This window comes from Meriones unguiculatus, chromosome 18 (genome assembly GCF_030254825.1).
Source record: "Meriones unguiculatus strain TT.TT164.6M chromosome 18, Bangor_MerUng_6.1, whole genome shotgun sequence".
Lineage (NCBI taxonomy): Eukaryota > Metazoa > Chordata > Mammalia > Rodentia > Muridae > Meriones > Meriones unguiculatus.
In genome coordinates this window covers 58,052,844-58,074,288 of record NC_083365.1, presented here as the reverse complement: position 1 = coordinate 58,074,288, position 21,445 = coordinate 58,052,844, and the positions used below count along the sequence as shown (strand labels likewise).

Sequence of the window (21,445 nt, the reverse complement as noted above, 5' to 3'; positions counted from 1 at the left end):
TCAGCTGTGAGTCATTGGTTATAGTGACTATAAATCACAATACAATGTGCTTTTCAAAAAACTACAAGAAAATATTTCATATTTTTTTCATCTTAGAGAAATGATGAATGAGGTACATGCTTTGATTAAGCTGATTTTAATTTTTCACAATGTGTACAAATAAATGAAATATCACAAGAGACAAGGAGTATGGATTCTGAAGTATCATATAACACAATTTGTATGAGTACTAATGTATCATTTGCCATCTTATTCCATGTACATTGTTTCTCTTCTGTTGGACAACCAGAAAACAAATTTAAGGACATGGATATAACTCTGTTAGTGAGGAGCCTTTCTGGATTGCTCCACATAAGCCACCCATGGTGGCAATTGCTTATTGGTCTGACACTTTTTGGGGAAGGTAGAGCCTCAGTAGTTTAAGGTGATTCGTAGCAACATAGTAAGTTTAAAGCCAGTTTAACTTACAGGAGATAATTCACTTTTTTCTTTATTTTCTTTTTATGGAATATGACTTTTTAATTCTCATATATATATAATATTACATAATTATAGAATATATTATTTTTATATGTATATATACATATATAATATATACAATATTATTTATAAAATATATAAATATATTTTTATATATTGTGTGCAATATATGCAAAGAATATGTACAATAATATATATAAATTATTGTATTCACTTTACATCATGATCATAGCCCCCTCCCTAATCTCCTCCTAGTCCCAGCCTCCCTCTCTCATCTTCCTTTCCCCCTCCCCTAGTCTCCAGAAAGGCAGAGAACTCCTCCCCTACCAAGACCCCTGCCTTTCAAGTTTCTTCAGGACTGCCTGCATCCTCTTCCTCTGTGGCCTGATTTGATTCTCTGCCCACTGGGTGGAGTCTTTCAGAAGACAACTATGATGGGTTCCCATCCTCTTCCCTATCTTCAACTGATCCAATGTTTATTCTATTTGCCCTTCGGAATGAGAACTAAGCAATCTCCCTAGGGTCCTCCTTGTTAGATCTGTGGATTACAGTATGGTTAGCCTGTATAATATGCCCATTATCCACTTAGAAATGAGTATATACCATGCGTGTGTTCCTGGGTCTAGTTTACCTCACTCACGGTGATATTTTCCAGATCAATCCATTTGACAGCAAATTTCATGATATTCTTGTTTTTAATAGCTGAATTCCATTGTGTAGATGTACCACAGTTTCTTTAACCACTCTTTGATTGAGAGACATCTAAACCAAGTGGATCAAAGATCTCAACATAAAACTAGATACACCAAATCTATTAAAAGAAAACATGGGGAAGAGCCTTGAACTCATTGGCACAGGAGGCAACTTCCTGAACAGAACACCAACAGCTCAGGCTCTAAGAACAACAATTAATAAATGGGCCATTGTGAAACTGAAAAAACTTCTGCAATGCAAAGGTCACTGTCAACAGAACAAAATCACAGCTCACAGACTAGGAAAAGATATTCACAAACCCTATTTCCAATAGATAGCTAATATCCAAAATATATAAAGAACTCATGAATTTTAAACACCCACAAACCAAATAATCCAATTAGAAATGAGGTGCAATGCTCAACAGAAAATTCTTAACAGTGGAATATTGAATGGCTGAGAAGCACTTAAAGGCTCAAAGTCCTTAGTCATCAGGGAAATGCAAATTAAAATTACTCTGAGATTCCATCTTACACCTATCAGAATGACTAAGATAAAAAACTCACGGGACAGCACATTCAGGAAAGGTTGTGGAAAAGGGGGAATGCCCCTCCATTGCTGGTGGGAGTGCAAACTTGTACATCCACTTTGGAAATCAATCTGGCACTTTCTCAGAAAATTAGGAACAACTCTACCTCAAGACCAAGCTATACCACTGGAAGGCATATACCCTAAAGGTGCTTTATACATCAACAAAGACATTTACTCAACTATGTTCATAGAGCTTTATTCATAATAGCTAGAAATGGGAAACAACCCAGAAGACAATTTCTGAAAAAAAAAGAAAAAAAAAAAAAGCCACACCAAAAAAAAAAAGTTTACCAGTTTGAAACAAACAAACAAAAACAAAACAAAACAAAACAACAACAACAAACACACACATACACACAAAAATGAAAAAGCAAGTCCTCATCTGAGTTGTGAGTGTGTAATATAATGTGTTGGAGAAATGACTTCTCTGTTATTAAACACTATGACTACTTGCTCAGAAATTGTCTAAAAAGGTCCTGCCACGAGCCTTGCAAACTAACAGATACTTACCAGGAAACAAGGTGGCCCAGCCCTTGCTGCATGTTTAAGTCTGTAATTTTATATGATAAATCCTATCAAAGTAATTCCAATTAACAATGAAGGAAATTGAGGCAAAGTGGGTTTAAATAAACTTCCTCTCAGTAAAGAAGGAGATGATGCTGTGGCTGTGGCTCAGATCAGCAGGTAAAGACCTTGGGTTGCCTGCATAAAGCCCTGCTTTTCAGCCCACTATCACAGGGGCCAGGCGGGTGGTGGGTACCATTTACTCTAGCAGTTGGCATGTGAAGACTGAAAGATTAGAATTTCAAGGCCATCCTTGGCTCTAATGGAGTGTGAGGCTCTAATGGACTACATGAGACCCTGCCTCAAACATGGACACAAGGGTACAAACCAGAGCCTTGCAGACCATACGCTGCTTTAAAATTTGTTTGAATCACCACTGCAACATAATTTAGGACTGAATGGCTCAGAGGAGAGCCGCCCTCTAATACAAAGATTCCAATGAGCTCTTCCAACAGGCACCTGTATACACAAACATTCACAAGTTTTCCCTGAAGATGAAATTGTAGACAAGTGGCTCTATTGTTTCATCTCACCAGCTGTACTTTCTCTGAAGAGTGAATTTACTGAACACAAATCCCCAGGGAGAAGATGCTAATTAAGGCACAGGCTTCCTAGACAGCTGTTTCATACAGAGAGTTAGTTCATGTTTAAATATCCAGGCTATAAAGAAGAGGTACTGTAGTGGAAGCCTGTGCAAGCTGCCAGAAGGTATTTCTTTTCGAATGGCAATAGAAGCAGCTAAGCAGCGGCTGACAACAATGTGATCTGTAAGTAACAGACAGCAGCTGTTCCAGTTCCCGCTGAGAGGGAGAATCCAGGAACATGGACGTGAACAGGGTCACTTCCATGCCTTACCCAACACCTTCCTACACTGCAGTTGTGAGGTCAAAGTACAGAGTCAGGTGTCGGCTCTCACCTTCCACCTTGTTGAAGCAGGGTCTCTTGTTCTATACTGTGTGTACTGATCATGCTGGCCCAGAGCCTCTGAGACTCTTCTGCTGTTGCTTCCCCTCTTGGTACAGGAGCTCTGGAGCTACAAATACTTTGTCTGGATTTACATGGGTTCTGGGTTTCTAGACTCAAAGCCATTACCATAGAACTATTGGAAGGTTTAGGATAACTCACAACTATCAAACACTTAATAAAGAAAAAATAAAAATAAATTAATAAGCTCATAAATTATAATTAGCCAAATATTTTCAATCATATTAAATAGATGGGTTAAGATTTTTTTTTAATCTAATGCTTTAGCGATGTGAGGATTTAAGTTAAATGCCCCAGAGCCAACATTTTTTTCAAATCAGTGATAATGGCATGCACTTGTAATGTTAGCAATAGAGAGCAGAGACAGGCAGGTCCATGGAGTTCGAGGCTCACTGGCACATTGTGCACAGACAAACGGGACACACACACACACACACACACACACACACACACACACACAATTAAAACGATTTGGTGAGGGCCTGTAATGGATGGCCCAAGGCCTTACTTTGCATTTTGTCGGAGTTTAACAGAAACCTCTGTGCAGCAGACATGAACATCCTCAGTGTGTAGCTAAGAAGCAGAGGTGCCTGATGATATTTCAGAATCCCCACAGTGAAGGACAGCTTAACTCTTTGTTTCCTGGCTGAATTCATAAGACATTTGCCTCCTCTTAACCCAGACCATAAATACTACCATCAATGTTAGGACCTCAGTGTCTCAGGCATTACACCACTGCTCCCACTAGATTGTGGTAGGCATAAAAAGAGAGAAAAGAGGAGTTGGAACTGAGATTGTTATTTCCTGGGAAAAAAATATACTTTTGTTTTGTAGTTGGTAGTGAGCCAGAGCTAGTTTTTATTTTTTAAGATATTATTTTATTTCTAAAAGGCACAATAAAATGAATACATTACAAGTGTCAACTATCTAGTAATTTATTTGTTATTACAATTAAACAAAACTTACCAAAAAAAGCCATGCTGAACATATACCATGAATTTCCAATGATTATTTTATAAAATACTAATTAGGTAGAGTGAGTTTGTTTAAATATTGATTTTACATACACAACTCTAACCATTATAATTAAGCTATTATAGTTAATTTTGAATAACTAAATTAAAAATCACAATCATGTGGATGTTTAGTATTTAATTCGGAGCAAGGTTTAAACACAGAGAAATTACAAAGAAGAAATCTGTCATCCTGCAGAAAAGAACCTATTTTTCCAGAAAATGACTGTATTGGTTACTGTTCTCATGACTATGAAATAATACCTCCAAAAGCAAATTAGGGAATTAGCAGTTTACTTTGGCTCACAGTTTTAAGTGTAGACCATCATGGCAGGAAGGTCAAGGAGGGAGCAGTATGAGGCAGCTGGGCACGTTGTATCTGCAGTCAGGAAGCAAGGACTGGAGAAAGCTGAATCTCAGCTCTCTTCCTTTCTAGGATCCCTCCCCATGAAATGACGTCTCCACACTGAGAATGGCCCTTCCCGCTTTACTTTAGTTTACCCAATCTAGAACTGTGTAGCAGACCTCCCCAGAGATCTGACTCCTAAGTAGTGCTGGATTCTGTCACATTGACAATATTAACCACTGCATTGACTATAAGAAATATAATGTCTAAAAACAGATTTAAGGAAGTTATTGTCCTTTCAGAAAACATGAAACTTCTGAAGTGAATGAATATGAGCAAGGTGCTTTGTTGAGTTCATAAAAATGCTATTGTGTGAACAGTATTATCTGGAAGCTTAAATATCAGGGTAGATTGATCACAATACGATTTGGAAATAAAATCAGTCTCTAAAATAATTTGCTCCACCTTGTAGATTCCCTTGTATCCGTCTGTCTAAATCAGTGGTTCTCAATACATGAGCCATGAGCCCCACAGAGATCACATATCAGATATACTGCGTATCAGATGTTTACATTATGTTTCATAACAATAGCACAATTTCAGTTAAGGAGTAGCAACAAATCATTTTATGGTTGGGGGTCACCACAGCATGAGGAACTGTACTAAATGGATGAAGCACTAGGAAGGTTGAAAACCAATAGCACAGATCTAATGTCTCCAATTTTGTGTAGTTAACTATAGAGGAGTCAATTGAAAATGCTGTTTTGCCTTTCTGTTGTGCTTCAAGATTAAGAGAGGATTTATTTCTGGTACAGTTTAGTCATCTTGATACCCAAATTCTTCCTGCCTATTCCTGGAGTATCTTTCCCCTCCAACTTACGGGAGCGCCGCTGCGAAAAACTGTGGAAGTGTGCTGTGGTCTCTGAGGGTGGGAGTAGCCTGCAATGCTTTTTTTTAACATTTTTTTTCTTTATAAATTACACTTTATTCACTTTGCATCCCCCCTGTAGTTCCCTCCCTCCTCCCGTCCCAATCCCTTCCTTCCTCCACCCTCTGCATGCATGCCCCTCCCCAAGTCCACTGATAGGGGAGGACTTCTTTTCCTTCCTTCTGATCCTAGTCAATTAGGTCTCATCAGGAGTGGCTGCATTGTCTTCTTCTCTGGCCTGGTAATGCTGCTTCTCCCTCAAGGGGAGGTGATTAAAGAGCAGGCCAATAAGTTCATGTCAGAGACAGTCCCTGTTCCTATTACAATGGAACCCACTTGGATACCGAACTGTCATGGGCTATATCTGTGTAGGGGTCTTAGGTTATCTCCATGTATAGTCCTTGGTTGGAATAGCAGTCTCAGGAAAGACCCCTGTGCTCAGATTTTTTGGTTCTGTTGCTCTCCTTGTGGAGTTCCTGTCTTCTCTAAATCTTACTGTTTCCCATTTCTTTCCTAAGATTCCCTGCACTCTGCCCAAAGGTTGCCCATAAGTCTCAGTATCTACATTGATAGTCTGCAGGGCAGAGCTTTTCAGAGGTCCTCTGTGTCAGGCTCCTGACTTGTTCCCTCTTTTCTCCTTCTTCTGATGTCCAGCTTCTCAAGATACAACACATGCTGGAGAGGTTGTGGAGAAAGGGGAACCCTCCTCCACTACTGGTGGGAATGTAAACTTGTACAACCACTCTGGAAAGCAATCTAGCGCTTTCTCAGATGACTAGGAATAGTGCTTCCTCAAGATCCAGCCATACCACTCCTAGGTATATATCCAAAAGAGGCTCAAGTACACAAAAAGGATATTTGCTCAACCATGTTTGTAGCAGCTTTATTTGAAATAGCCAGAAGCTGGAAACAGCCCAGATGCCCCTCAACTGAAGAATGGATGCAGAAATTTTGGTACATCTATACAATGGAGTATTATTCTGCAGTGAAAAATAAGGAAATCATGAAATTTGCAGGTAAATGGTGGGACCTGGAAAGGATCATCCTGAGTGAGCTGTCCCAGAAGCAGAAAGACACACATGGTATATACTCACTCATATAGACATATAATATAGGATAAACCTACTAAAATCTGTACATCTAAAGAAACTAATTGCGAAAAAGCTCAATTCCTATCCAGAAAGGCAAAGAGGCTTCAATGCTTTTTGTCTGTGATTAGCTTGCATTGTGTTGTTGAGCAGTCTGTAAATGAATTCACCCTACAGCCAGGTAAGACTGTGCCCTAGGTTATTTTGAAATCATTTAAGTTCCTTGTGTGAGAGTCAATATTTAAACACACTCTTCCCAGAAGCTGCTGTAATCCCTGTTGACATATTACTAATTGTGCACACCCCCTGCGTTTGTGCTCCAGCTTTCCCCAGGGGGATCAAAGCACTTTGGAAGTATTAATTGCAAACAATAAATAATGCCTTGGATTGCTAAGGGACCCATCACTGACAACCTAAATGTTTGTCTTTGCAAGCATTTAACAAACAGTAACAGCACAACTACCACCTAAGGGCAAAAGTAAGCACACCTGATCTCCCTGTGGCAGAAGCACAAACACCCATCTGGCATCTTTCACTAAAGTGAACACGGATACCCGAGACAACAGTTTTATAAACTGATGATCATGGAGGTGACAGTGGCTTTTAGTATGAAACCATGGTCCTGCATTTACTTTAGCTATTGTGTATTGTGTTGATTAGCAATGAAAATGAGTGGGGAAGGAAAATTTAAGCCATAGGCCATGATTCTCCAACTGGGAACAAATGATTTGCTTTTAAAATGCCTCAGTGACAAATTCCCAACTGTAGCTGAAATCTCTGGTCTCCTTTCTAGCAGAGGGAGTTTTCAAAGAAGAAATGATGCAGATAAGATGCTCTCTGTGTCAGAACTTGCTTTATGTTTGTCCCTCATTATCCAGAGAAAAGAGGTAAAGGAGATATGTGGGTCTTTCTTTGGTTACCATAGAACTCAAGAATAATTGAGTTAGAATTCACCGAATGTGTTTTTGAGTCTTACGTTTTTCCTTAAAACATAAATAAATAAAAACTATTGGTTTCTTTCTATAGTAATTTACTATATCCAGTATTTCACCTGTTTTTTAAAGTTTCTTATCACAGCACAGAAATCTAAAATTGAGATGAATTTTAGGTGTCTGAGAATTCTCCTAGACTGCTGCCTACCCAGAAAACTGTGCATACTCAGTTGCTAGCAGTTGCTAATGAGACAAACTCCAGGCAGCCTTTGCTGTGTTCACCACTGTGCTTGTTTGTTTGTTTTTTTTTCTAAATCCCTGTGGTGTGAAAGAGGACCTTAAATGTGATGTGAAATTAACACAGATCTATTCAGAATCGTTTTAACAGTGACAAAAATAATGACACAGAAGGATGTCATCTGTTTTGATGATGATGGAGATGAAGAAAATGATGATGAATGTGATGGTAACAGTGATAAAGGTGGTGCAGTGTTTATCCTGGTTCCTTATTCCTGAGGATGTAGCTTGAGAGATGAAAAATCAAAAACAATAAACAAAATAATAATTGGCTATATAACTTAACATTTCTCAGTGTTATGCTCCAGATACTCAGTGTATTTTAGATAGTTTCATACTGCACAAGTTTATGAACTGCTTATTCATTTTGCATCAGGATGCTTGTATGATGGACCATGGTCATTTAGAGATTATCTTAAGGCCCCAGAACCTGAAACTGTCTGAAGTAATTACTCTTCTTTCTTTCCCCTCAGAAAAAGCCTGCTAATGAATAGGTGCATGGTCTCAAGATTTGAATGTGACCAACATATACAGACCTCTATACTGATTCTGTTATTCAAAAAGTGTTAGGTGTCTTATGGAAGAAGATGGTTTTTGACCTCATTTAGCATAGCCAGATTTTGTTTGATGTTCTGGAGGAACTAAGCTGAGTTTGAGCTTGCAGCATGATTTTAGTTCAAAGTCATATTAGGTGTGGCTACCTATGCATTGAACAAGTTAGTCATCTGTCTGTAACAGCTTCTTGCTCATGGTGCTTAGACTGGCACTTTTGGTCTCTACCTCTCTCTAAAATTTCAGTCTCACACATCTTTCTAGTTATTTAAATAATAATAATAGTCTATGCAAAATGTGGTTATATATTTTATACTTGCCATACCTATCCACCCTAGACTGAAGAACTGAATTTGCAGTTTTCTAAACTGCTTCTTCAGACTGTCACCTACTATACAAGGTCTCCTAAAGGATTATGTGTAAGATCACTTAATCTTCTCATGGTGCTGCTTTGGGAAGTCATGGAACCTTAGGGAGATAGGACCTGGGCCTCCAGGGGAGATCTTCAAGAATTACATCTTACTTAACCTTAATGCAAGCCCCATTTTTCCTTCCATGTTCCGGTATCCAAGGCAAGATTAAAATAAAACTGTGTAATTGATCTAAGAAGATCAACATCCCAAAGAGGGTTCTCATCTCAGAAGAGATGAAATTTTAGAGCCCTAACTTAATGCAACTCCCCCTCCCTTTCACTCCAAGATGCTGAGTAATGAAATGCCTGTGACAACAAGCAAGACATGGTGGCTTTGTGATGTTCTGCATGTGGGAAATGCCCAAAGCTATTTAAGAGCTAGTTATTATTCTTTGTGTTAATGATTTCAGAAAGTGGTTTAGAAAATCATCTCTAATTGAACATCATTTATATTTTCATACACGGAAGTGTGTGGAGCAGGTTCAAATTGCTTTGTCTTCTTCATATTTGGGAGAACACTGGTGGGGTGTTGACAGGCACTGAGAAGATACAAGGCCCACAGGTATGGGTTTTATTCTGACTAACCTAAATTTTCACATCAGTGAACTGGTGAAATCATATTAAACCCAGAAGATGTGTGTTTGTTTATGGGTGTGTGTTAGCCAGGAGTCATCTACTGTCATCTTAGGAAGCATGTTCACCTACTGAGACATCTTAGTTCAACAAAAATTATATTTTTAATGCTTCTTCCCTGGATAGTTTTATGTCACTTTGTCAACAACTAAAGTCATCTGAGAGAAGGGAACCTCAATTAAAATTTTTCTTCCATAAGATTTGGCTGTAAGGCATTTTCTTAATTAGTGATTTATGTAGGAGGGTCCATCACATGTCAGTGATGCCATTCCTGGGCCAGTGGCCCTGGGTTCTATAAGTAAGCAGGCTGAACAAGCCATAAGGAGCAAGCCTGTAGGCAGCACTCCTCCATGGCCTTTATGTGAGCAACTTTCTTCATATCACAGCCCTGTTTCAGTTACTGCCCTGGCTTTCTTCCACGATGGGCTACAAGATGAAAGTATAAACAAAGTAAACTTTTTCTTTCTCATTTATTTTTTTTTTGTCATGACGTTTCATTACATCAATAGTATCCTAACTAAGACAAGTTGGCACCAGGGTTTTACTATGGCAGGTCTGACCATGTTATTTTGGGAGAAGTATAGAATGACTTTAGGACATTGGGCCAGAACAGCCATTGGGTGTTGAGAACTTAGTGAGATGTTCTGTAGGAGGGTGGGAGGTAAGAATATTGAAAACAGTGCAGCCTGTCTTGTGAAGTTTCAGAGGGAATCAAGACTACCAGGCCATTTGAATAAAGAGTCTGTGGTTTTGGTTAACTGGTGGCTGAAGAATTAGCTTTAATTAATAAGATATGAGAACCACAAAAGTGAAACTTTTGCTTTACTGGGATAGTGAATGCTAGTCCTCTGGGGCTGAATACTCAGCTGTGATTGAGGAGAAACAAGAATCATTGAGGCAAAGTCTTATAGGAAGTGTCTCTTCAGAATCAGGACACAGAGGCTGTGTTTCAAAAGTGGCCAAGGCTGTACCTCCTATTGGCAGCCACACTTGGTATTATATGACCTATGCAGGTGGTACTGTCTTTGAAGGAATGTAGAGGTCATAGAGAGCAGCTGAAGCCTGCCACTGTGTGGCAGGTCTGGAGCCCTTGAAGAGAGCCCAGGAGGCTACTAATGAAAGTACAGTCCAGGTGCAGAAGAAAATCCCAGAACTTTAGAGATTCCGGTGACCTTGGATGGCACCAAGAAAAGCAATAGCCACGGAGTGGAAAGGCCTGATCCTAGAAGACAAGCTACATGTCCTGCAGGAAGGTAGGGCCAAAAAGATGACCCAAGCCAAAAAGACCCTGTGTGGATCCTAGACATTAGGCAAACTTACACTGTTAGTTTTGTTTTATTTGGATGGTGACTTTTCTCAGGTTCTTTCCTCTTAGATAGCAATGGATTTGTCTTAAGTTTGATTTTTACAGGAGTCTACAGTTGAAATATTTTGAGCTTTTAAAAGAAATTTTAGATTTTTAAAAAGAATAGCTATTTTAAAGGGATTGAACTTTTAATACGTTGGAATTTGTAAAGACTGATGGACTTTTGAAGTTATTTGTGTGCTTAGTGTGAGACCATGGGTATGAATGAGAAATAAAAGGTTGTGGCTTAATGGTGATGTATTTGTATGTCAAGCTGACAAAGGCTCAATTGTGCTGGATAGTTTTATGTGAACTTGATACAAGCTAAAGTCATCTGAGAGGAGGGAACCTCAATTAAGAAAATGCCTCCTTGAGATCAGGTTGTAAGAAAGCATGTAAAGCAATTTCTTAATAAGTGATTGAAGAAGGGCCCATCCCAATGAGGGTGGCACCATCCCCATGCTAGTTATCCTGGGCTCTATAAGAAAGCCGACTGAACTGGCCATGAGAAACAAGCCAGTAAGCAATATTCCTCCATGGGCTTTGCATCAACTCCCAGTTTTAGGTTCCTGCCCTGTTTGAGTTTCTGTTTTGGCTTCCTCTGGTGATGGAATAAGGTTTATAAATGGAAGCCAAATGAACCCTTCTCTCTTTTGGTCACTGTGTTTCATTACTGCAATATTAACCGTAAACAAACTAGCTTCCTCAGAGATCACTATATAGAGCAGGTTATTGAATAGAGCAGGGTTCAGCTCTCTCTCATATGGAATAATTGTGCAGTGGTTTGTCTACCACCCATCCCGATCCTGAACATGGTAGTAGTGATGTTCCAGAGCTGCCATTCACAGTGCACTGGCCCGTGTGCTATTTAGAAGACATTAGTGATGATATTGTACAAAGCTCAAAGTTTGAGTTAATAGCCTCCCTGCATTTAGTTTTTTTCATATGCCAATCTTTTGCTAGGCACTGTCTTCCAGTTAGTCTTCACATACACCCTCACCCCCCGCATCCAAACACACAAGTATCCCAGCCTTCTTTCCATAGCACTAGCTCTATCTGTCCTTTGTTCCTCTCTTGCTTCATCTTGTTTAGTTTACTTTTCATTCAAGCTTCTAAGGGAAAGATATAGTAGCAGTTTCTCATTTTTGTGTGTAAAACTAAGGGCTTCTGATTATAAAAGTGAGTTGTGGGTAAATAACTATTAATGACAATGAACATCTACAGTTAGAACTTACCTGAGTACAACTCTTCAGAGATGCAAAGTGAGTGCAATGGTTGTGACCAAGACATACCTCCCCTGTTCCAGGAACTGCATAAAGTCAGACATGATCCCTTTTCCAGACTGAATTTGCAAATGGAATGATGTGTGTGTGTGTGTCTGTGTGTGTGTTTGCACCCATACCCAAACTTGCAGAAGACGTATAATTGTTGTCTTCTGTCACTTTCTACCTTACACCCTTGCGACAGGATCTCCCACTGAATTAAAGGCCAATTCACCAGACCTCCAAGGATCCTTCTCTGTGCCTTCAATGTGCTTGAATTAAACGCTAGTATTGTCATGGCCAGGTTTTATGTGAGTGCTGGAGATCAAACGCAGCTCCCCATGCCTGCACAAGTGGCCTTACCCACTGAGCTCTCTCCCAGTATACCTATTTCCATGTTTTTAAAAACATATTCTTTCCTCTAGTAAAGCATTCAGTTTCATTTTTGCTTATACTGTATGTGGGTATGTGTACGTGTCAGTATGTGTTATGCATACATAGGTGTTTGTTTTATGCACACATTTGTGGAGGTCAGAAGCAGAAGTCTGGGTCTTACTCTATGGTTTTCCACCTGCTTATTTTCTGAGACAGGTTCTCTAACAACTGAAACTCTGTGAATGGCTAGGTTGGCTGGCCAGCATCCTCTGGGGATCTAAATGTTTTCCCTTTATCTGATACTGAGGTTGCATGTGTGCACCCTGTGTGAATGAGCTTTTTCATCAATGCTAGGACTAAAAAACAAGTCATTACATTTTTCCAGCAAGCACACTACAGACTTTTTTCCAGGCCCTTATTTGTAAATTTTACATAGTCTTCCAGAAGCCAATGCAAAATGTTTCTCATCTGAAACGCTGTGATTCCCTTGTTTAGACCTGAATCAGCTCTCTTGTAATACCTCTTTTGATCACCTCACAATGACTATGTGTGGTTCTCCATTGCTTCCTGGTGCCTTGCTCTTATGAGTGGGCACCTGTAATACTGTGCATGCACCTTGTGTGGAACATGTCAACAGATGGCCCACACAGGCTGAACCCTTCCCAAGACAGAAAAGAGATGATGAACATGGGAGGAGTTCCTCTTGAAAGGCACGTAGACACTCTCAGCAGCGTTCCACCGACCTGACCCCAGACCTCAGATCTTCTTCCAGTATTCCTTCATTCCATCAGTCTCTGTGGCCAGTGAGGCAATCAAAAAGTATTCAAAGACATATATGAATAACATTACTGCTAGAGATTTAAAGTTTTAAGTGCTACTATGAAGAGTGTCTGTAGTCAAAAGAAATTAGATCATAATGCATAATTTGAAATTCATAAAACTGCCACACTGGACTACTATAAAGACTAACTGTGGCAATGAGTCTTAATGACTGTTGCCTTCAAACTACATATATCATATACAAATAGGAGAAATGTTCTTTTAATGGAGGTGAATTTTAATTGGTCTCCAAACAAAGAAACATGCATCATTAGTAGCTTACTGGGATTTCTAAGCACATGAATGATTACTGAGTATCTCCTGTGAACCCAGAGTCTCACATATATGTACAGACCCAGCTCAAAGCATAGGTCTGAAGCAAGAAGCTGGAGTAGATTTGTTCACACCTGTTCGGGTTTCATTTCTGTTTTGTGATTAAAAAAAAAAAAAAGCTGACAAAAAGCAACTTAAGGGGGAAAGGAATTTATTCAGTTTACATTTATATATCACAGCCCATCACTGCAGAGCGTCCACAGAGGCAGGGGAATCCAACAGCTATTCACATTTATTTACAGTAGAGAGCAGAGAGAAATAAATGTGTGCAGGCCTGCCTGTTTCCCATCTTGCTTTCTTTTTCTGCTCCTTCACATAGAGTTCAGTATCCCCTGCCTCAGAAATAGTGTTACTCAAGTGGGTCTGGATCCTCCCATATTGATTAGAAGTGAAGACAGTTCTTCACAGACATACCCACAGGTTACATAGACAATTCTTTAGTTAAGGCTCTCATTTCAGGTGATTTCAGATTGTGACAAATCAATAATTAAAACATAATATCTATCAAGTCAGTAGTTAAAATTAAAGAAACTTCATTTCATCCTTTGGCATATTTCCCCACCATTCAGGAAAGGCTCCCATACCATAAACCAAGGCATAGAGAAACATATAAGAACAGAGTGCCTCGGGAAATTGGCAACTGATTTGCATTCAGATGCAGTATGGAACTTGATCTTGTGCAAAAACATTTTTACCCAAAGGCACGACAGGTTGTGGGATACTCAGTGCTAGGGTAAACAGAAGCAGTGAAATAAAGAAGATAATCATTTCTTAATAAAACTAGGCTGAATAAAATAAACCAGAGCCCATCCAATGAGTGTTCTGGAGGCCTTGGTGCCCCTTTCTTACTTCCTCTGAGGATTTTCAAGGTTGTCTTGAATAAAGAAAAATATGACCCAAGAAAGCTGTAAGAACAGCATGGATGAGGGAGCTTAGGATTCAGGAAAAATTCTCAAAGAGCTCTAGAGTGGCTGACTTTCTTCTTACTAATCTGCCCGCCCATCATCTAAAATAGAAGTTGTATAGAATAAACTTTATATTTACCTTTGCTATAAAGGTGACTATGACTTTCACAGAATACAGCTTTGCCAATACAGCTTCCAAATATTAGACTTAAAAAAGAACATAAAAATCTCATTGTATTTTTAAAGATTTATTTATATTTTAATAGTGGGTATGTGTCTGTGATGCCTACATGTGCAGGTGCTCTAGAGGCCAGAAATGAGTGTTAGTTCCCTGAAGTTGGAGCTATAGGCAGTTGTGAGCTGCCTCACATGGGTGAGGCAGGAACTGAACTCAACTCAACTGAACTCAGGACACTGTAAGAGTAGCAGATGCTTGTAAGTGCTAGGCCTTCTTTCCACTTCCCCTTTTTACTTCTTTAAGTTAACAAAGATTCAGTATATGCAGAGTAGATAAATTATGATTCTGTAATAAGTGCTGCAGTCGTTAACAATTCCATTTCCAGTTATCAATGTATGATGTCTTCAAAACATGTCCTTCCTTTTATAATGGGAAGTAGGTGCTCTTTGATTTTTATTTCTTTTTGTTCCACCCCATACCACTACAACCCTCTCCCCTGGATTTACATTTTCAGAGTCTATATGCTACCTAACTTAACAAAATGCTCTCCCCCTCTCCTAATCATCCATGTTACAAATGGAAGGGTGTTCTCTTTTATAAGCCATTGAACACATAAACTAGATTTCCTTCATTCATGTATCAGCAGATCTCTAGGGTTTAGCTGCATATTTGGAGTATGTCTTTTATGCAGAAAAGCAGGTAGGATTACAGGTATCTCTTTGAAATACCAATTTTCTTTACAGTAGATGGAATATGCATATAAATATATACACATATATACATGATAGCTAAACCATGTGCTAGTTACACTTTAGGATTTGTAATCAATTATTTGTGTGATTGTTTGGAGTGTGTGTGTGTGTGTATGTGTGTGTGTGTGTGTGTGTGTGTGTGTGTGTACATGCCATGATAGTGCACATGTGGAGGTCAGAGGACAACTTGAAAAAATCAATTCTCTCCTTCTACCCCAAGGGTCCAGGTTATCAAACTCATTTCTTCTACCTTGGCAGCAAGCATCTTTATCCACTGGGCCATCCCATCACTGACACACTTTAATAGAACTAAACACTTTAATAGAAGCATTCACCTTGTTTTCCAAAAATTTATATATTATACATTTTCATGCATATTCTATAAGAGTTCCTCTTTCTTTGTTGTCTTGCTAACTCTTGTTATCTCCTGTCATTTCAGAAATATTCATGGCAATGAATATACAATCACATATCACTATGGCTTTGATTCACATTTCTTTGAGCACTTTTTCTTCCCTTTGGATAATGTGTATCTTCTTTGAAATATTCATTCAGGATGTGTCCTTTTAATCCAGGTTGTTTTGTCTGACACTTGAGTAGTAAATTCTTTTTGTATTTAGATGTTACTCATTGCTGGATAATTTATTTGGAAGTGATTTTTCCTATTCTGTTGGTTATTATTTTTATATAATAGTTCTTTTGTTTGTTATTCAGAAGCTTTTGGAAATGATATTTAATTCATGTATTGTTTGTGAGTATGTGGGTCTATGAAGTATTTATTAAAGTGCAAGCATGTGTGCCAAGGCACACTTTTGGAAGGAGAGAACATCATTCAGGAGGTAGTTTTCTCCTTCTTCCTGGGTTCTGGAGCTGGAAGTCATGTCACCAGGCTTGCATGCCAGTGATTTTCCTAGCTAATCTTCTAGATAAGAAAGCATATAAGGTTGATGAGCTCTAACTTATCTTTCAGTTATTAGTACCTTTAATTCTGACTTCGGAATCTTTAAGAAATATATTTCCTATTTTTTCTGTATGAGTTTTGTAGTTTTTGAACATACATTTTAGCTTTTGAAAATGTTCTAAAAGAGATCTCATTTTGTTCTTTCAAGTGTGCTTCATTAATTCTTTCATCGCCATTTATTAAAGAGGAGGTCCATGTCCCTTTGTGCATTCCTAGACATTTGTAAGGAACTAGACTGGGAGGAATTGGAAGGGTCAGTGTGTGATGGATAGGATGCGAATACACCTATGAAATTCTCAATGAACGAACACAAATATGTTTAGGCATTGAGATTTCTTCTTTGTGTGTAAGTATTTAGCTCTGAGCTTTTTATTCTTTCACATAGATCTAGATCTAGATGTATGATTCTATGCCAGTGCCATTCTCTTGTAAATACTATTGTTTACAATATTATTTTACATCCATGATGATTTTATATCCCTGAGAGACATTGAAGTTTGAATCTAAATCTCACATCTTACAAAGGAGACAGGATCTTAGAGGAAGAATTAAAAGAAGAGGTAAAGCATGGGGAGGTACATAATTGATTCATATAATGGAAGATCTGTGGTTGATAGCAACAACAAATACTGGAGTCTGATATTGATTCTATCACAATAGATACTGACCAGAAGTGTGAAAACTGGTGTATGCATGCATAAAAATAAAATAAAATAAATCACTGATTTGGGCCTAACTAGTGAACAAGGAATTGTGTCCTGGAAAAGATGTATAGGAGAATCCAGCTGAAAAAAGAAACAAGTGAGATACGTCAAAGTTCTATGCAAGCTTGGTACAGCAGGGAAACAGAAAATATGATACTCAGGGAACTTAGTGGGTGAAGGGAAGGGTACAATGAACTATGTTTAAAGGAACATAGTGAAAGATGGTCTTCTTCCAAATAATTGAGATAATCAGAGGCCATTGGGGAGCTGTTGAAACAATTTAAGCAATGGTATTGGTTCACAAGTTGCATGTTTATTTTGATTATATAGTATAAAAATACATGAAAGTGAAAGATGGAGAGAAATGACTTAAATCAGATGTGTCACCAGCACTCACAGCAAGAAGTAGTGACAAGGTACTTTAAAGTACAAGGGAAGAGTATACTTTCAAGGCTGACTTTATGTAGACTAGCAGGTCTTATATGTGGAGTTTTTAGGTGGCAGCCCTGATGAGAAAGAAATACAGGAAAGTCTCGAGAATATGCGTAGGATTCTAATATGCTCAGTCAATGAATGATGATGGGTTGGTTTTTATTTGTTTGCTTGTGTTTGTCTTTGGAGCGATGAGCATACAACCCAAGCTGGGTCTTTCATATGAAAACCAAGTGCTTTACTATTAACATACATCCTCACCCCTGAAAGTTTTACTCCCTAATTCAGTGGCAAAGATGATTAATATGGGCTTAAGTACCTTATCCCTGACAGACATGTCACAGCACAAGAAAAGACTGTTGCTTCAGTCTCCTTCAACTAGATTAAAAACTCTTTAAAGGTATACACTTCAGAAAAACACAGCACTCAGAACTAAGGGCCTGGAGAGATGACTGGGTCAAAAATGTGCTTGCTGTGGAAGCATGAAGACCTGAGCATGGATCCCCAGTGTTCATGAAAGAGCCAGGTCTGGTGAGCTGCATCTAAAATCCCAGTGCTGAGAATGTGGAGTCATGAGGATTTATAGGGCTCTGTGGCCAACCAGTCTAACAAGTCAGTGAGCTCTAAGTCAACCAATGAGAGACCCTGTTTCAAAAATTTAGGTGAAGATAAATCAAAGCAGACACTAAGTGTTGAGCTTTATTTATCCTGTTCAGGTGCACAAACGGGTATGCACACAGGCATATAAGCACACTTTATAGTCATACAAATTAATGCCCCACCACCACCACAAAGATATGTCCTGACTTCTAGAGAATTTACAGATTATGGTCAATATAGCACAGTATTTGTTAGGATAGAAATGATAACAGCCCTATGAGCTTAGAGAGTCCAGGTGGTTTCCTGAGAGAAACAACATCATGTTAAATTTTGCAAGATGAGGGGAAAGTAAGGAGAATAAGGTGTAAAGTTCTCCCCACTGAAAGGCCCTCTGCACAGGGATAACTGGGTACTTAGGGATGTTGCATTCTAAAGGACACATAAGACCTCTGGAATGAGCTAGATTTAGTATCTATACCTGACTCTAAAAACTAAATAAATTCATTAAGAAGTTCTTCAATTCACAACACTTGGATTTTGTTGGTTTGTTTTCTCATATCTGTAAAATAAAGGGAAAAAAGTAAAGTACTTTCTAGATGAACATGGAAGGCAGAAACTCTACTATGATTACACTTGTTTAGTAAGGCAAGTGATGCGATTCTGTCCAGTTTGAGAAGTGCACTTACTAAGATGTAAATGTAGTTACATTGAAAAAACAACCTTATTAGTAGGCTTAGTTCTAGTGTTTTTGTATTTGTGAGGTTTTTTTATCATTTGGAGAAATTTTGCTCTATCATTTTCAATAAATGACTCTCTTATCATATTAATATATTCACTGTGTGTTTCTATATGGGTGTGCAGCGAGACATGCCATGTGTGGAGTACAGAAAACTTTTGACAGTCATTTCAGTCCTTCTCTGTTGGAAAAGGGACGGAATGAAAGTAATCAACCGTCTTTACTACACATACACACACACTCTCTCTCTGTCTCACTAACATACACACAGAGAAAGAGAGACAGAGAGACGGTCAAGAGAAATAGAGGTAGAAGGGAATAAAGATAGATTTGGATCCAAGGTATAAAAAAAGGAAGGAAAAGAAGATAGATATAATATGAGCCTGTCAACGTTAAAAGAACCCACTGAAATTTTATGGGGTACTTGTGGAGACCATCATGCATTCTGTTACAAATATTTATTTCAGGAATATATTTGGAAAAGAGGAGCTATCTGCATCTCAGCAATTGCTTTTATTTTTAATTTCTGCATTGTAAAGAGCAAATCTCTGTATTCATGCAAAGAAATAAATATGCACAACCCTGCTAGTGTGTACTGGTGAGAAAAATGATACCATGTGGGAGATAAATGCAGTATGATGTATTGCTCTCAATACACTTCTGACCTGGCACTTAGCCTTTTCTTTAGTTTGTTATGTTGACAGTGCATTCCCTGTGACAGTTTGCTATGTCTGGGACTATAAACCTAAAGTGTTTACCATTGTGTAGTTTTGAGGGATCAGTGTGACATGGAGAACTCTCGGGAAGATAGAGGCAATGAATATTAACTATTACAGAAAGATACAGAGAAAGGAAAAGAGGATTCTAACACTGGGATGATCTTTCAGAATATCAGTCTTTATCTGTCTATCTATCTATCTATCTATCTATCTATCTATCTATCTATCTTCTATCATTACAATTTATTCACTTTGTATGTAGGCTGTAGCTCCCCTCCCTCATCTCTTCCCAGTTCTACCCTCCCTCCCTCTTCTCCCCCTATTCCCCTCCCCTAGTTTACTGATAGGGGAAGTCCTCCTTTCCTATTACCTGACCCTAGTCTATCAGGTCTTATTTGGACTGGCTGCATCATTTTCCTCTGTGGCTTGGCAAGACTGCCCTCCCAGGGGGAGCTGATCAAAGATCCGGCCTCTAAGTCCATGTTAGAGACTTGCCCTGCACCCCTTACTAGAAAACCCACATAAGACTGAGCTGCCTATGGGCTACATCTGAGCAGGGGGTCTAGGTCCTCTCCATGCATAGTCCTTTGTTGCCTGCAGAGACTGCCGCTTCAACCAACACAGGCTATAGTTTTCTTATGATTGACAGCAATAGAAAAAATGAATGTGTTGATAAAGGCCAAATGGATGATGAAATGTAAATGGATGGATCAGAATCATACTATTGACCTAAATTTGAGTAAATGTACTTTTCTCATTCATGTCACTCAGCAAATGACACCATACTCTATTCACATTTTCTGTTCTCTTGTTTGTGTACTCAAAGAGAGAGCTTCTGGTGTCTGAGGAAGAATTCAATTATACAGTGCAGCTGACTCCACAGGAGTGGACAAAGGAACATAAGTTATGCACTTGAGCCAGTCTGCTCATCCAGCTAATTCAGCCAAGATGTTGGAGAGATGAAATGAGCAAATGTGCCTGGGAAAAAGAAGCCAATTAATAGTGGTCTTCCACAGTACCTGTTTTCATATAGAGTAGCTTTCAAATGGAAAAAAAAATGATATTTATACTGCATTATCTGTTCTTTTATGTTGTAGTGCATTGTCTTCCTGGATCTTCTTCCTGCTCCTCACATACAAAAGAAAAGAGAGAGAGAGAGAGAGAGAGAGAGAGAGAGAGAGAGAGAAGAAAGGAAAGTCTTTCATATGCTTTTCCAGACTCTTCTAAATCCCCTTTCTCTTTCTTTCCTTATATAAGCTCTGAAGTTAAGATTCAGTGGCCTGATTTCCTGACCTCATGGATAGTGAACAATCCTTGAAAATTACTTGAAAAATGCTCTTCTAAGGAATTTGAATTTCCTAAGGAGATATAATATTTAGAGTGTTTATCATGCCTTAACCAGACCATGCTTAAACTAGAGACATTACATTACATACCAGTGAATAAACACAAAGAAGTGTCTGCTTTCTCAAGCTCAGAAGGAGGAAGGAGAGTAGCCATGTCATGTTCATGTTCTCACATTCTCATTACAAAACATTGGGTGTGCTTATCAAAATAGATCTCTTACTTCCGTTCTCCTCCTCCATCCTTGTACCCTGCTTTCTTCCTTTCTTCCATCTCTCTCTCCTCTTTCTAGCTGTTTTTTTTTTTCAGTAGAGTCTCACTATGTAATCCAACTATCCTAAAACACTGACCTTCCTGCCTCAACCTGCAGAGTGCTGAAATTACAAGTCTATACCATTGTGATGATCTCAAACTAGCATTTTAAATGGTACATACACAACAAAATATCGCCTTCTATAAAAACAACA

The 21,445-nt window shown here is 38.7% G+C and overlaps 1 protein-coding gene across 1 annotated transcript in view; it reads left to right on the top strand.

Annotated features, from left to right (window-relative positions):
• Nucleotides 1–21,445, top strand: part of LOC110560660 (contactin associated protein family member 5) — a 755,447-nt gene that overhangs the window by 681,779 nt on the left and 52,223 nt on the right. The gene's annotated exons all lie outside the window — the stretch shown is intronic.